Raw genomic sequence first — 16,670 nt, forward strand, 5'->3', positions numbered from 1 at the left:
CTGCTCAAAATAAAAACATAATAATATTATGAAATAATAATAATAAAAAAAAAACAGAAATAGAGATGCCTGGAATTCCAGTAGCAGTTTTCCTGCAATGCTGTTGAGTTGAGAGTGAGAGGAGAGTGACTGAGAGAGTGAATGACTGAGTAAGAAGTGAGGAGGGAGGGAGCGAGTGAGTCAAGCCGCCCCTCTTCCCAAAGCTTATTTATTTCTCCAGCATCCAGCCCGCTGATTAGGCAGCGACAGACACCCTTAATGCCTCCCCAACAATGAACGAGCTGCCGCAATTTCAATGGGCTTATCTGTTGTGCTGTGTTCAGTAAATAATGCCGTGGCTGACGGTGGCCCACGAACGCATCATCCGAGTGTGAGCTAATGCTACGTTGGGATTAGCCCTGTTGAATGAAGTCTTGTCACCGAGCAAAGGGAAGCCGTGCCAAGCTCCAAACAGTTTACAGGACCCTCCGCCCCAAGTGGAACAAATAGAATGTAATTAAGTAGAGATGAGAGCATGGAGGAGGTGTAGTTAAACAGGGACGCACACACACACTAACATATGCACACACAAACACATACTCTCACATTTACTCCAGCAAATGCAAATGCCTCTTTGTTATTTGCCGTGCCTTTTAATACCCAGAGAGAGTAAAATACCTTTTTTTTCACATTATGGAATTTGTCATGTTCAGTTGGAGCTGTCATAGCTAGAACAGTGTGCGCTAATGTGTGTAATCTGCTTTGCAACACATCAATTATGATGGATATTGCTCCACCGCCATGCTTCCAGGGTTTTTATACAAGCCTGCAGGGGAATCAGTCTTTTCTTGTTAGGCAACCTGTTTAGTAAATAATGATCCACTTTGAGCCTGGCTGATGCCGTATAATGTGATGTGTGTGCTTGTGTGTGTACACATGTGCGCAGACAGTATACTGTAGCACGATTTGTGTGTGTGTGTGTGCGGTGGTGCTTTTTGGTGCAAGGATCAAGCCAACTAGATCAAAAAACACTTATGTGCAGGCTGGAATTCAATCATTACGGGCACTGTGTGAAAACACATGTCACGGAGAAACCTAAACCACTTCTGAATGTGCTATGAGCCCATATGTAAAAACTATAAATATTATCAGTGACTTGTGAAAGTATTTCCAGAGCTGTCTGAGCTAACAAAGAGACAGAAAGATAAATATTTAGATCTTACACTGTGTCAAAAATTATAACCCCCCCCCTGCAAATCAGTCTGTTTTTTCTTGCATGGATGCTCTGGAGTGCACGTACTCAGTCATCTTTTCCCACAATAATCCCACCTCTGTTTGTGTGTGTTGCTGCCTCTGTCCCTAAATCTCCACTCTGTTCTAAACTCTCTGTTTTTTTTTTTGCAGTTGAGTCCGAGCACTGTCTGTTTTGCACAGTTCCTTTTTTGGTTCAGGAGCACCCTTCACTTGTCTCATAAAACATGTTCTTCCACCTCACACTCTCTGCCTTGCCTTGCTGTCTCCAGGACAGGGCAGTATAGGAAACATGGAGAGAGTGGCACCGATTTAATCTAGTACTCTCTCTGAAACCACTGGGTGTACTCCAGCTCTCTCCTTCCCTGTCTTTCTCCAACAGAGTCCCATGTATTTTTTTTGTGGAGCACGGATCTGAAGGCCAGCCCTCTTCAAACAATCCCTAACTATTGCTTGGCTTTGAATCATTCACCTCCTGGTTTCACAGACGCAGAGGAAAGGGCAGGAACATCTAGTCCGGAGCGAGCTCTGATGACCAAAGCAGTAGGGATAGCAGTGTTTCTTTTGCTCAAGTACAGTTTGACAAAACACACTTGTTCTTTGGACTTTTCAGTTAAGGTACAAGGCTCTCTAAACACGGGGCCCACCCTGCGAGCTGGCTGCATGCAGCTGGAGTAATGTTTCGCCAATATGCTCAGAGAGCGCTTTAGCTTTCTTTGGGCCCTTTGGGAGCTGCAGCAGATCGCATGGAGATCCCTGTCAGATCCCCACTACAGTACACTTCAGTCAGTCAGTCAGTCAGTCAGTCAGTGAGCTGGTCTGTCGGAAAGACAGAGAAGCAGGTAAGAGACAGGGAGAGAGAGGCCCTTCACTCCTAGATGAACACATTCTTTAGTGTCAGCATAAAACCTGCTGCACTGGGATTTGCTCAGAGACACTGTATGTGTGTGTGTGTGTTTTTTTTTTTTTTTGCATTGAAAGTGTGTCTTCTTCACACACCTCTGTCAAGAGTGAAAAACTGCTGAGATTTTGGTGGCTTAATCTGAGATTGGGACAGACACCACTGGATATTCTATTTACTCCATGGAGCTGCTCCCCAATGTCCCATAAAGCCCCGCGCCTCTGAACTAAGCTGGTCAGGGTTAAAGCTCCCCAGCGACAGGAGACTGAGTACCTGCCCAGAGAGAGAGAGAGTGTGTGTGTATGTGTGTGTCAGCGTGTTTATGTGTGTCTGTCTACGTGAATACACAGTTCTGCCTGCCCCCCCACTCCCCACCTCTCTCCAGTTGTAATGGCTTTATTTATGAAGTGGCACCATGCAGTAACAGGCAGGCGATAAAGGCGGAGATAGCGCAGCAAAGCCGCATGCCATGCCGTGGCCTGCAGCCATGTTATCCGTATGGCTTGTAAAAGATTGATACTATTTGACACTGTGTGCTCATCGTGTGAGAGAGGAGCAGCAGAGATGATGGAGGCATGAGAAGGTAGAGGAGGGGATAATTCACTCACTCACTCCAGGAATTTGTTTATCTCAACTGCTGAAAAATTGTTGCACAACATCAGTTTTTTTTAAATTTAAGGCAGGAAACCTCCTTAAATAATCCCACTGCACAAAAAGACAGTGTATCGTTTGAAAAGTGGTGGCTCATTTTAAACCAGTAACAGATGCAAGCTTATTTCATGAAGGATTCATCTTTCATGTATAAAGAGTGAAGAGGGAATTATTGTGTTTTGACACCGCTACTGACTGGAAAGAAAATACCAGTGGCAGCGTTGTAATTATGTTTACAAGACAACAACAACATAAATGTCAGACAGTGTGAAAACCATTAATGCTGTCACACAACCAATTTAGAGCTTGTTATTCTTATTTACTCAAAACAACTGAAGACAAAGCCAAGCTCGGGTGAGGAGAACTTTTCTTTTCCATGAGAACGGATGATTTTCTAGAAACCCCACCTGCACCTGGGGAACACACACACACATACACACACATACACACACTCACACACAGGAGTGCGCCTCTGAAAACAGAAAATGAGGACATTTCCTCAGTATTCCCCGAGGCAGTGGCCCGCTGGCCAATGAGACCAGCAAGTTTCCTAGAGATGCAGAAACCTGTTGGAACACACAGAACTCATTCAAACTCTTCTGCTTGTCCTCTTCCTCTTCGTCCCTTTCACCCCCTCCCTCCAAACTCTCTCCTCCCGCCGCACTTAAAGTTTGTGCGAGCAGCTGAGAGCATTAACCTCTTTCCTGCAACCTCTGCTTGGACGCACCTGTGCACCGGCTAAACCCGTCATTAAAATTAACATATGACATGCCATTAAATGAGCGCATAGGGCCGTGTTTTTCTTTCTGAGGCGCTGCCGGTGCGAGCAAACTGCTGAGTGAACGCAACAGTTCTCTGGGGTGTCATTTTTGAGTTGTTTACCTGAATAACCAATGTGATTTACTATTTCTTTCAGAGCCCACCGTGCGGAATTGATGGCGTCTGACCACGAGCAGCAGTGCATGACGGCGAAAAACAGCGACGCATTCACGTGCACAGTGAAAGCAAAGTTTTAATGCAAACCAAATGCCTCCGCCGGCGCCGAGCAAAACACCTCCCTGCAGAGTGGATTAGTGAGAGAAGGCTGCTGTCACCACGATCACCTGATGTGTGTATCAGAACAGACAGACAGAGAGTAAAGAGAAGAGGAGGTGAAGACTCTTTCTCTCTGCTCATGGCTCCTCAAGACTAAATATAGCGTTTTGGCTTTCGTAGCCTGTGTTACATCCCATATTTCAGTCTGACCCCGATCCGAAGACAAAGCAGGAGTTCACTGATTCTCCTCTTGTCTCGTTTTTTCTTTTTCTTTTTTTTTTATCTAAACCCGTGACTGAATTCTGCCTAAATTTACAGCTAAGACAACAGAGCAGGCCTTTCAGATGTGTCATCTCAGCAAACTGCTCGTTTGTTAGCAGAGATGTTTTACTCTCTGTCACGGCGAGGTCCCATCTTGTTTTGCCAGGTGGACGGAGAGAGGGGGGGGGGGTCCATTTTCCCGCCTGCTCCGGCTGCTTGTTTTGATCCAAAGCAGCTGGTAGGACGCGACACCCGTTTAGTCTGAGAAATCAGCCTGTACAAACAAACACCTCGCTTGCTCTGCAGCCTGGCGCGGGCCAGTGCATCTGCCAACCATTATAACCTCATATCTGCCTCCTATCAGCCTCCTTGCAAAATAAGCCAGATTCTGTTTCCAGGCCGGCAAATAAACAAAACAGGCCCCAGGCATCATTATTCATTATTAAAGATGATACGGCTGAGAAAGGCGCAGTTTACAAAGTACACCTGCGATGCCCATTGAATTCCAAAGTGACCCGGTCTGCATAGCTCATCTCTCCTGGGAAATGCCAAGTGGTGCTCACAGGTGTGGTGGGTTACACACGGCGCGGCTGACAAAGAGGATATGTGACGTGTCTTTGAGATATGCCATTACCTCATATGGAATTCGTTCATTTTTATTCATTTATTCATCTTGTCGTCAAACACTAAAGCCAATTCCAAGTTAGCGTGAGAAGAAGCACAACCTGTTAAAACTCTTCAACTTATGGAAAACTCTTGTAGCCTCCCTGACACATACAAGGTACAAACATGCAGCTGATGGCTGTATGTTGTCAGTCATTCCAATGCAAAACTGCCAGGCTGATGAAAAAAAAAAAGTGCTGCGTTAAGCAACTGTGGAGTGTCACAGTGGTTGAAGTTAACTTGTAGGCCTACCGAGCGCTTCTCCCCAGGGTGCTAAATTGTTACAAAGTACGGAAGCTCTTTTGTGTTGATGGAGGGAAACCGAAAGCCACTGCGGTTGGTTACAAGGACTTGAAGCTTGGAGACGCCTCGCTACACCGGCGGGGCGAGAGACGTGAAGAAAGAAGAGAGCAGGGAAGTGAGAGCGAGGGCAGAGAGAAAGAACGAGGGAAAAGTGGAAGAAAGAGGCGTTGACGTTAAGAGACGGAACGGCAGAAGAATGTGTGTGTGCAAATTAATGTGGATGTGTTTAAAAAGGGTGAAAGGGAGGGTGTGGGTAGCTTTTTTGGCTTGTTTTTCTTGGCACACCTGCCCGGAGAAGCAGCCGCGAACAGGAAGGTCTAAAAGTTAATTACATCAGCTGTCCCAGCCAAAATAAATGTCAGCCCCTGACGGACGCTGCAACACGTCCTCGCCTCTCGTTTGCCTCTCAGCAGGCACTTCACCTGCTTTACGTTAGATTATCTGCGCGCCAGTGACCTGGATACAAGTCTATGCAAGATACACCGTCTCTGAAAGACAGTGAAATATCTATGTTGCATGTTATCTATACACTTGTTTGTGTAAGAGTTCTTATTGAAGGTCTTTTAAAGGTAAAACCCTCAGGTGAATTTTTTCTGCATGTACTTAGTCTTGTCTGCACCCAGCCAAACTCTGCATTAGGTTGTTTTTAGGTCTCTCTGCTAATTTGTCTGCATCTGTTTCTCTGAACGCCTGCTTGCATGCATATGAGTCTGCTTCTGAGTCTCCGCCATGCTCTCTTTCCCCTAGCTATGTTCATTAAACCAGTCTAGCTCCAAAACACCGCTCCTGGTCTTCCTTGCCTGTTAATCATTCTTAATTTCACATACCACCTGAGGGTGCCTCTTCCTTGCCCACTGCTTTCACCAATCCAGCGCCTCTGGCCTCCCCATCCTGCATCGCCAAGTCCCGGCTACTCACACACACCCACACACACACACCCCGAAAGACCATTTCTTACCAATTCAACCCCAGGCCTCCAGACCATCCCTCCAAGCAATGTGGACCTTAAACCATGTTATCTCCCGGTACACTCTGATGATCCCTGCAACATTAGCATAACTTAACCCAGCACCTCTGGTCACTCTTTATAAGTCTAACTACAGAGACAGAATTCTTTGACACTTAGAAGAACATAATGTCCTCAAATATGAGGTCATAACCTGTAGAAATATATGAGAACATCTCATAGAACAACATCTTCTTATGAATCTGATTTGTGTTTATTATATCCATACTGAATATCAAAGTTTCCAAAGGTCAGTCATCCAACCTCTATCTTTACATGCTGCAAACACCCAAACTTCATATTTCTCCACTTTACATTAACTAGCACCACACCAACCAAGCATGTAGGACAAAGCTGCCTAGAGATTATATAAAAAAAAAAAAAAGAAAAAGGAAAAAGAAGAGGTCTTCTGTTATTTCCGGAGCTAGCAAGACATTGATATACGATCCAGATCCTCCTTTGCGATAATCGCCAGGTAAACAGTAAAAATACAGCATTCCCATCAGAAAGTAATCTAGCAGGAATGTGTGCTTTCACGTAGCCTGTTTCGTTGGCCAATGTGATGATGCTGAGTTGCTGTTTGTTTTATTTTTCCTTCCTCCTGATCCATCTGTCCTCAGGTCTCCAGATGCAGTGGAATCCTGCTTATAGGCGCATCCAGCAAAAAAGTTGAGACTAGTTCAACTTCTGCTGCAACCACAGGTCAATGAAATATAAGAATGCAACTCGCAAAATCGACTTTCGGCTTAAAGCTGCAAAGTTTTAGTTCGAAAGAGAAAAAAAAAAAGGTTTTTATATTACTTTAGCTTCGGTGTTAGCTTATGTGCTAATCAGAAGTGCTCACAAAAAGATGGAGATTTCATTATTACACCTGAAAGCCCTTCACATTCCACGGAGGGACAGGTGATCTTTTAACAGCGTTGAAATACAGTGTTGTGACATGGGTGAAGGAAGAGTGGGTGGGCAGATGGCGGAAGCCAGCACATCTCGCGTCTCCCTCACGCTGTCACTTCTCGCGTCCTCTCCTGTCTTCTCCCCTCCTTCCCTCTCCTGCCACCTCCCCCCCACACCCCCACACCCCCACCCCTCTTTCCACTCATGGCGGGAGCAGTGCGTGGGAGTTGCTCAGGAGACATCATCATGAGCCACTTCACTCGAGTGCTGCCTTCAATCAGCCCTCGAATTAATATTAATCATTTCTCCATCCCCCCACACAACAAGCCCTCCGTCTCCACGCCGCTGCCGATAAATACTGACGTGATGAGAGGCGGCAAATAAAGCATTTACAGATGTGGTGTATGGACGTGTGTCAGTGACCGCACCTTGGCAACAGGCAAAAAATCTCATCCTGCTCTTTCTCCCAACATCCTTCTCTCCCAGTGGCTTTACGGTTCAATCTGCCATTCAAGACTTAATTGTCCCTAATCACTGCTGAAGGTCATGGCTACTCAGCAATACATCTCCCTTCCTCTGCCCCTGTCCCTCTCTTCGTCTCTCCTCTCCTCTCTATTCCAGCCCATTCCTTTTCTACAGTATATTACCTTTCACAGAAGAAGACACTGCAGCCCACTGTCCATTAGAAATCTTCAAAAGAAATGGGGAAAAAAGGGAGTGAAAGTGTAATTAGGACCTTCATTTTCTGACTTTTTTTCCTCCCCGCGCAAGAATGTATAAGGGAGCAAGAGCAACAACCGACACACTGCCTCCTGGAAAGAAAGAAAAAAAGACAGAGAAAGAATGAGAGATAGGGGAAAAAAATATGAGCCCTAAAATCAGAAGTGATCATCTTGAGGAATGTTTGTGTGTGTGTGTGCGTGTGTGCTTGTGTGTGTGAGAAGGAAAGTGCTGAAGATGGCTGAAGGTCAGAGAGACATTGAGGCAATCACACTAATGAAAACAAACGAGGGATACAGTTGGAGTGAGGGAAGGAAAGAGAGGAAGGGATGTAGAGAGAGATAGACTAAAAAAGAGAGAAAGGGTGTCAGTGTGTGTGTGTGTGTGTGTGTGTGTGTGTGTGTGTAAATGTGTTTGTAAGGAGAGATAGCCTACCTTGCTTCAGACTAATCAAACACAACACTGTGCTATAAAAGGCTGGTGAGAACGTACAGATACATAAGCGGACTCTCACAGCGTGTACTGTTCTTTTATTTACATGGCCTCCTAACCTTTAGTGAGGCTGGAGGGGACACACATACATACTGTACTGTACGTACACAGGCAAACACACACACAAGTACACATGGCAGTATAGCAATATGTGAAGGTTATTCCTGCAGCGGGATGACAGTGTTTATTCAGGGCTAGCAGGCAGACTCTGTGACATTCAGCCTGGAGAAAATGATTAATGCTACAATATACATAGGCACGAGGAAAAAGAAGAAGAAGAGGAAGAAGAAAAAAAAGAGTGTTGCACTGTTCCCTCACAGAGAGCAGAGGCCTTTGTAGCCACGTATACACCCAGCTGTCTTTCTTTAGCTCACTGGGCTACATTTGTGCGTCTGCAAGAAAAGGGGTAGAAATTACAGTGATTACGACTCTGATATCTGGTGCTTTGTCAGTTTTCATATCAAAAACCTCTAATTTGTCGGAACATGTTTTAATATAAAGAGAAAAAGACGGAGAGAAATATGGAAGGACACAAAAGTTTGATGAAGAAAAGAAAGGGCGGGCGAGGGGGAGAGACGTACATGAGACGTAAGTGAATAAAACCTCCATTAACCAGACTGAATGTAAAGGAAGTGGGTTTTTAATTAACAGTGCTGCTAATTAATGACTGGTTATAGATCAAAAAGAGAGAGATACAGAGGCACATGGTAGATGTTCAGCGCTCACACACTCTCGCACACTCACTCACGCACACACAGTTATGCTCTAATCACACTCTCCACTTAATCATGCGCTGATCTGACCCGATCAGTAAGCTTTCAACCAATAACACTACCTGGAGATTATTGAGACATTAGTGGTGATCAATAAGCTGAGGCGCTGCCTTGCCTCAGGCAGAGAACAGAACACACTGAGGCCTCAAATCATCACTTTCTTAGAAAAATTGGGGGGGAAAATCTACGGAGAAGAGTTACTGTAGATGGAAGTGACTTTCAAGATTTTTTCTGAACCTAATTCATCTCATTACGAGAGCATCGTTTATAGATAATTTTCAGATCAAATGCTTGATTAAAAATCTGAGTAATCTTTCATTAACCACCCACTGCTCTGCCTGCAGGATGCTAATAGTATGTACAACTTTCCCAGCCCTCTACTATCATGAAAGCTTGCGTGAATACCAACCATATAATTTATGTATCAATAGATTACATTCTTATCTCTAGGGCAATTCTTGAGGAAATAGCCCAGGTGTAGTGTACAACAGAGTATACATCTCAAATCTTAAAGATATGATGAGTCCAGGGAGGTGGGAGCAGGAGGTTAAAGGTATAAGCGGTGAAAATAAATGTGGTTGTGTGAAAAGGGGGTTACAGGAATTAAAAAAACAGGACAGGGAGGAGTTCAGCTGTTAACTGGATACATTTACCTCAGAAAGTTAAGAAATAATAATTTAAGTCCCTATAAAAAGTCAGTAAAATACAAAACCAACGAATCAGCCATCTTGCCATATTTAGGTGAACTGCCTCTTACAAGTATCACAGATCCAACATATGGCACATTAGGAGCCCACCTCAGCAGTAAGAGGACACTCTCCAATCAAAGTCAAAGTTTACTTACTTTTAGTTGGAAACAAGTGAAATAAAGCACTCGTTCCAAGAAAAGTAAAAAATCCCAGCCTCTAAATTAACCATTTGGGATGATAAATGCAAGACTTATTTGGCTGATTGGTCCAGTCAACTAACCAAGCAGCCCGTCAGCCAGTCAGTCAATCCGACAGTCAGCAGGCCGTTAAATCATCCTAAGAGCCAGTCACCCGGGCAGCCAAACAAACTGACTCAGCAGCTCTCAGACAGCATCCTGGCTGAGCTGAACGCTGCTGTGTACTGGCCTATTCCACTTCAGAGGAAGCCCTTTAGTTTATTTTTCATTGGAAGGGGGATTTGGCTGCTATCATGTGGTAGCAGCCCAGTATCAAACATACGTCTGACTTGTAAACAGGCAGCTGGCAGCTCTCCAAGCTCCCCACAGCGAGCAGCGCGGCCGAACTGAGCGGAGTGGAGTTGTGACACTGATCCCACCCCTATCACTCCCCGACAGCCCGCGCTAATAGACCCTTCAAACACTCTCACGTCTATCTATATTTTATTTCAGACATGCCAAGTCTGTTGTGTGTACACGTGTTTATGTGTGTGTTGTGTGCTTGCGGTTCTGGGTCTGCATTATGTGTGTATGTGTGTGTGTGTGTGTGTTTTGCCTCCTGCGTGTCTCTCTGGATGAGGCATCTTCTTTATTGCTTGTTGTTGACATGGATCCCTTTAGCCCTTAACAGGAGTCAGCGGGAGGGCTAAGCTGCTAACCAGCCACACACACACACGCACACACAAATTCACAATCTCACACATTGCACTGCTTAACCAGTCGAAAAGCATTATTCAGCAGGTCAACAGCCACTCTCCCTGCTTGTGAGCGCGTGCGCGTGGATGCTTGTGTATGTGTTGATGTGCGCCTGTGTATACAGCATGTGTGTGCGTGTGTGTCTGCCGACTGTGTGTGTGTGTGTGCGTGCTTGCGCTCAGCGCTTCAGGCTAAGGCACTCAGAGTGAAATTATGTTCTCAGACTGGCTCCGTGTTGCCCTCTTTATCCTGACAGGCGAGGAAACAGCCACAAATAAATAAGCAGAGAGCTCTCTCCCCAGACGTGACCGCCATGGCATACTAGCACTCCAGAAGACGGCGTGAAGAAAACAGAATTGTATTTTATGGCAGGGGTGGCAGGGGACTGTGACTCGATAAGCATGGTGTATTTGTTGTATTTGTGCCACTTAAAGTAAAGCTGCTTCTGTGGGAATAGATGTTAAAGGAGGAGGGGGGCGTGTGAGGACACAACAAGCATGGAGAAATTTGTTCCTGGGGCAGGGACCATTTACAGCTGCAGGCAGTTTTCTAATGAAATAAAGCTGCAGAGATTATGTTATAAAATATTTCAATTACTGGATAGGAGGTTTCGAATCATGTTTACTTTTTTTTTCACACATAATTATCTCAAAAACTGCTGCAATGTCATCCAGCGAGTCATTTTTTTTTACATCCCCGTTGAATCATGGTGAATCAAACAATAAGAAATGTAACTGTAACCAACTGCTAAATATTAAAGGCCCTGCACATCCACACAGGTTACAGGTCACTTACTCGGGTTAATTAGACCTCTGCTCAGGTTGCAGTCAGGTGGAGATGTTCTGGCATTACATGAGGTCAGTGAACTCTGTGAACCAATCAGAATGATAAAGACTTAACTTCTGTGCCCTACAGGTGAGGGAAAACAAAAAGAAGGTCAGGGAGTTCAAGCAAAAACCTTCAGAGGAGGTTAAAATAAGTGAACACATCTGTACAGGTGTCCTTGGGGCGTGAAGGGCTGACAATAACGTAGACTCATCGATACACTAAAGATGTCTACCTAAACTTATGAGGTTTTCCATAGATGCCAGGGTGAAATGTGTGAGTTAAAATGTGTGAGTCACAATAAAAATTGTGATGTGTTGAAGTGGAGTTAAATGTCTTCCACTTCTAAAGCTGATACCAATCATTATTTGAAATATTAAACATATAAAGTTTAGAGTTATTTTTAGTATTTTCACTGCATTTAATCAAATGTTGCTAATTAATGAACTTATGTAATGTGACAGAAAGTCTAATTTGACACGGACACATCTTTGATACTTCTGTGCTGTAATTAATTTTGACACAGTTAATCTACCTCACAGCTATATTTACTAATACGCCTCCCACTATGCGCAGCAAACATGTGAGCAACACAAATCCAAATTGTTTCATTTGAGATGTTTAAACAAAAAGCTTTAGTCTTTAGAGTTTTAATTGTTTTATGCAGTTACTTCTCATCATGAGCCTCCAGAACAGAAGTTCTCCTTCATCCTTATCCAAAGGTTTCCAACCTCATCATCATCATAACAGCATTTAGCTAATATGATGTCTGCTCTTATGTTACTCAGTTCATACCAGCAAGGTCTTGTTAGAGAGACTTAGTGTGCACACAAAGGCACAGACCAGGTTATGCAGTTTCATAATAAGCAGCCATTTTGTTTTTGCTTTTCTAGCCAGAGGGAATCTAATCGATTTTTTTTTGTGTGTTGACAGCAGTTTTATTTAAATGTCCACAGCCATAGACCAAAAAAAAAAAAGAAAGAAAGGAAAAGAAAAAGTGAGCGTTCAAATGGTGGCTGATGATAATGAAAAGAAAACCCCTCCCCAGCTGGCCTATAAAAGACGTGCAGAGAGACATCTTTGAAGGTTCTCCTTCAAAGTCCCGGCTTGCCTCCACAGCCGCATCAGGGGATTTCTGTTATTAATTGAAGTTAATTTTCTGGGATATCAGTTTGCTGGGCACGTGGGAAAGATTGATAGCCCCCACGCGTCTCCCGAGTGTTGGGATGTGGAGGGGGACGGGCGAGAGGACAGAGAAATGACACTGTTCCCTCACCATCCCAGAACCCAGCTTTCACTTTTATCATCCCCAAATCAAATTACAAACATCGGAGGCCAACCTTGGCTGGAGGAGATTTCCATAAGATTAATTAGGCCGGCTAGCCAAAGACAGAGTGGGCAGGGAAAATATAAAATAATAAATATGGAGGGGGTGATGGGGGTTGGCGTGGGGATGGGGGCTGGGAGGGGGATAGCGAATGAAATGTGTGCATCTGTGTGTGCGTGTGTGTTGAATGTGTATGAGAATGAGCAAGTCAATTGGACAATGGGTAATTAGTGCAAGCAGCAGATTCTCAAAGGCACAGAGAGGACAGCCGAGCGGGGGCTCTCCATTGGCCCCGTGATGTGGAGGGCCGTACGGCGGGGCCCACATTTAATTAGCGCCACTTTGATACCCACAGGAGTGCCAGGGGCCCCGGGGCAACCTAAACAGTGACTGACAACCCCACACCTCCGGACGCTCCCTGCTCTCCAATTATAGATGCACCAAGCTGAGAGGGCCCAGTGTAAACCCTCATACAGAGGAACGCACGTGCGCACACACACATATGCATATGCACGCAGGCACACGTGCGGATACACACCTTTGTACTTTATGTGCACAAAATGCCCAAACAAGCCATCCAAGCAGGCAGCTGGCTTCAGCCTCTTCCTATTTGTGTGCTACAAATTGGCATTTGGATTAAATGGAGCTTGAGATGCCCCGAAGGCGAGAAGAGAAGACAATCTCTCACCTGGCCTGATCTGCTACCGGAGCAGACGTTTAAAATGAGGATTAATTTTGGAAAAGGGGGGGTAGAGGATGGAGGGATGGAGGGATAGAAAGAGCACAAAAATCCTCTGCCTCTGTTTTGTGAGACAAGGGGCATTAGGCGGTAAAAGCTGACATACAAACACACACATATACACACGCACAAAGCTTTGGCATGCCAGTGTACAATCTGCAATATTAATGTGTAGACGCGAGTCTGAATAAGTGACTGGGAAGCAGGAGCTTCTGCTGTATTGCAGTAGTCTATTTTTAATGTGCAGGGATGTGTCTGACACCACAACATTTTACAGTGCTCCAGCTACGTGAACAAACAAAGTCTGGCTCTATGAATTATGCAGCTGCCGCGTTTTCCACCAGCCCAAAACACATATTTAGTAAACAAACTGCTTACTCTTTTGCTAACAAGATGTTTGTGTAAATAATAGATATTCAAATCTGTTCTCCCGACACAGAGGAAAGGAAGTTGCCGCCGTAATTTGCTGTATTATTTAGCACATTGTCTTTTCCGCTCGCTCTCTGACTCCCTCGCTGCATATTCACGTTGCCTAGTTGACAAACACATAAATGAAAACATCAACAGCAACACAGTGCTTGTTCTGTCTCAATATGCCCTGTGAAAAGAAAACACTTATTCATTTCTTTCTTTTTTCTTTTTCTCGCGGTATCAACCCCCGGCCTGTCATAAAAGAATTACCAGACTTTGAAATATTAATCCACATGACACACATCCCTCACAAAGGAGGGAAATGTGAAGATCTTCGCCGTGACAAGCCAACGCTGACTGCTTAGATTTTTAATCAAAAGAAATCAATAGGATAAATATTGTATGTAAAAGATGGCAGCACTAACAATATGGCATCTAATCACATGCCTTTGCTGGTGCTGTCAAAGATAATTCCCCTACAGTTCTCTCACGGGGAAGCCACAGTGGTGCTTTCAGAGGTGATGAAATGTGGAGACTCCTCCAGAACAGATCGGTGTCGTTGCCCCCGACGACGGCGGGCGTACACCAACAAGTGGCGCCGTGTTTACCCAGCGACCGGGAGGTTGTGTTGTTTCATCAATAAGAGCCTGTTTGATTGGGGATTGCCTTTAATCAATAGAGGAAATCAAACAAACAGAGACGGCTAATGGCTGGATAATCAGTGACAGTGAGATGTGAAATCCACTAAAAGCCCAGAGGTTTAAACCATCTCACACCCCCAGGGCGCGGGAGGGGGTGGTGGTGGTGGTGGAGGTGGAGGTGGGGGCATGGAAAAGGTGAGCGTTACAGCTGCACAACAGTCTTCTCATTTATGAAAATTTAAGTTAAGCAGTGACACGTGCAGAAAAAAAAAAAAAGGTTCAAGCTGCACTGGAACAGGCTCAAACAGGTTCAGTCGACACCTTACACAGGAGTTTGTGTCCTGTCTCTTCCAGTCTGCATGTGATCCGCGGTACAAAACCCAGGTCTGGGAGAGACCGCGGCGCTCGCTGAATATATAGTTAGATCCACATGCTTTATAATGTCATTACTGACAACTTAAAATAACCAAACAAGATGAAAATTTCCCCTAATCTAATCCAAGAGACACTGATGAAATCCTTATTACATAAAAGACTAATGTAACCTTCAAAACACATTTGCTGTGATCTTTACACATAATTTTTTGGAGACGGGGTAGAAATCCCCTCACTACCAATCCAGCAGTGTTCATCCATTACTGAGGTCATAGAAATGGTACATTTAGCATTTAGCAGCTCGCTGGCTGTAACATAGACTGGCTGGGTACTTTCTGATCTGGCAAAGCTCTATGTGGTTATACAGTACCTATCCCTAGCCTGGCTAACACCAGACCTCATCTCAATGTAGATTAGTCTGGGAACCACCCGTTCATTTTTTTCCTTATTTGAGGCATGGTTTACGAAAGCCCAGAGCTGTTTATTGGGCGCTACAAATGTCTATCGAATGTGTCTGTACGTAGCCTATAGCCAATCGTATCAATCATACCCGATGACGTATGTAGAGCGACAGAAATCCAATGAGGAAAAAAATAAACTTGCGGTCTAAACTACTTGAAACACTTTCTAAAGCTGCATTGAAAGGTAAAGCTTCTGCCACCATGTTGGATCGACAAGCTATCAACAAAGTTGCTTCGGTGTGCCTTCATCGTCTTGCTGACCCCTCCCCCGTTCTGTGATTGGCTCCCTCGTTAAAGGAAAAATTGGGTCCATGGTTTACAGGCTGACTTGAAGAGCAAATAAAATTGCGTGCAAGGCAGCATGGGTATACCCAGGCTAACCTATCCCAGTAATATAACATTTCTGTGTCACTTTTTTCTGCTCAGTACAGATGAGATTCATTTTTACGACATGATGCTCATTTCACAAAACCCCATACACACACACATAGTAGAGAGTACAACATACAGTACACTAAACCAATCCTACAGGGCTACACTGTCATGCCCACCCATCTCCACTACTACCACATTAGCCCATTTGTCACACTCCGGGCCCCTGAGGTGGTCCCATAGTGTTGACCCTCTTGACCCAAACACTCTCTCACCCAACTGCCTCCAGAGCCTGGGGTGTCCCTGCTCCAACCACACAACACCCCCTCACCCACCCTACCCTCCAGCCTCACATACCACCACCACCCCCTCCGTCCCCCTCCCTCTTCGCCAGCCTCCTCTCTGCCTACACATGGAGCCTGGGGAACCCAAAGCAGCGCCAGATGGGGCCTCCTGTTACCACAACAGGCAGTCATGCATTTGTTGAAAAGCAGCCTCTCCCGCTCTCGCTCTCCTTTGCCCTCTCGGCCTCTGTGTTCGCCTTATACATATTGATGTACAGAAACTTGGCATGACATGTAGAAGTTGACTCAATTCGTGTAGACCCCCAACAGCTGTCGGACATTACATCCAATCAGTTTGGCTCTAACCAGCTATTGGGCAATGAGCCCAGACTGTTGAGCACCAATGGTCTTTATTGGAGACGACAAATTGGGCCCTCTCAAAAACTCAGCCGTTTGCCCTGTAATGCAATTTGTCACCGCTTTGCTTGCATTTTTTGGTGGTCACCGGCAGTATATCACCTCTCCCCGAGGACATGTTTCCACACACTGTATTAGAAGAGCTGCCCTGTCATAGTTCCCCTTTTTTTTACCCCATCTTCTCTTCTCTGTTTGCAGTGTTCGCTCTCAATCAAAGCGCCTCTCATCCAGCTCGTGTTCCTTCCAGGAGTCGTTCAGCCTGATGTGA

Source organism: Trachurus trachurus (assembly GCF_905171665.1).
Source record: "Trachurus trachurus genome assembly, chromosome: 23".
NCBI classification, from domain to species: Eukaryota; Metazoa; Chordata; class Actinopteri; order Carangiformes; family Carangidae; genus Trachurus; species Trachurus trachurus.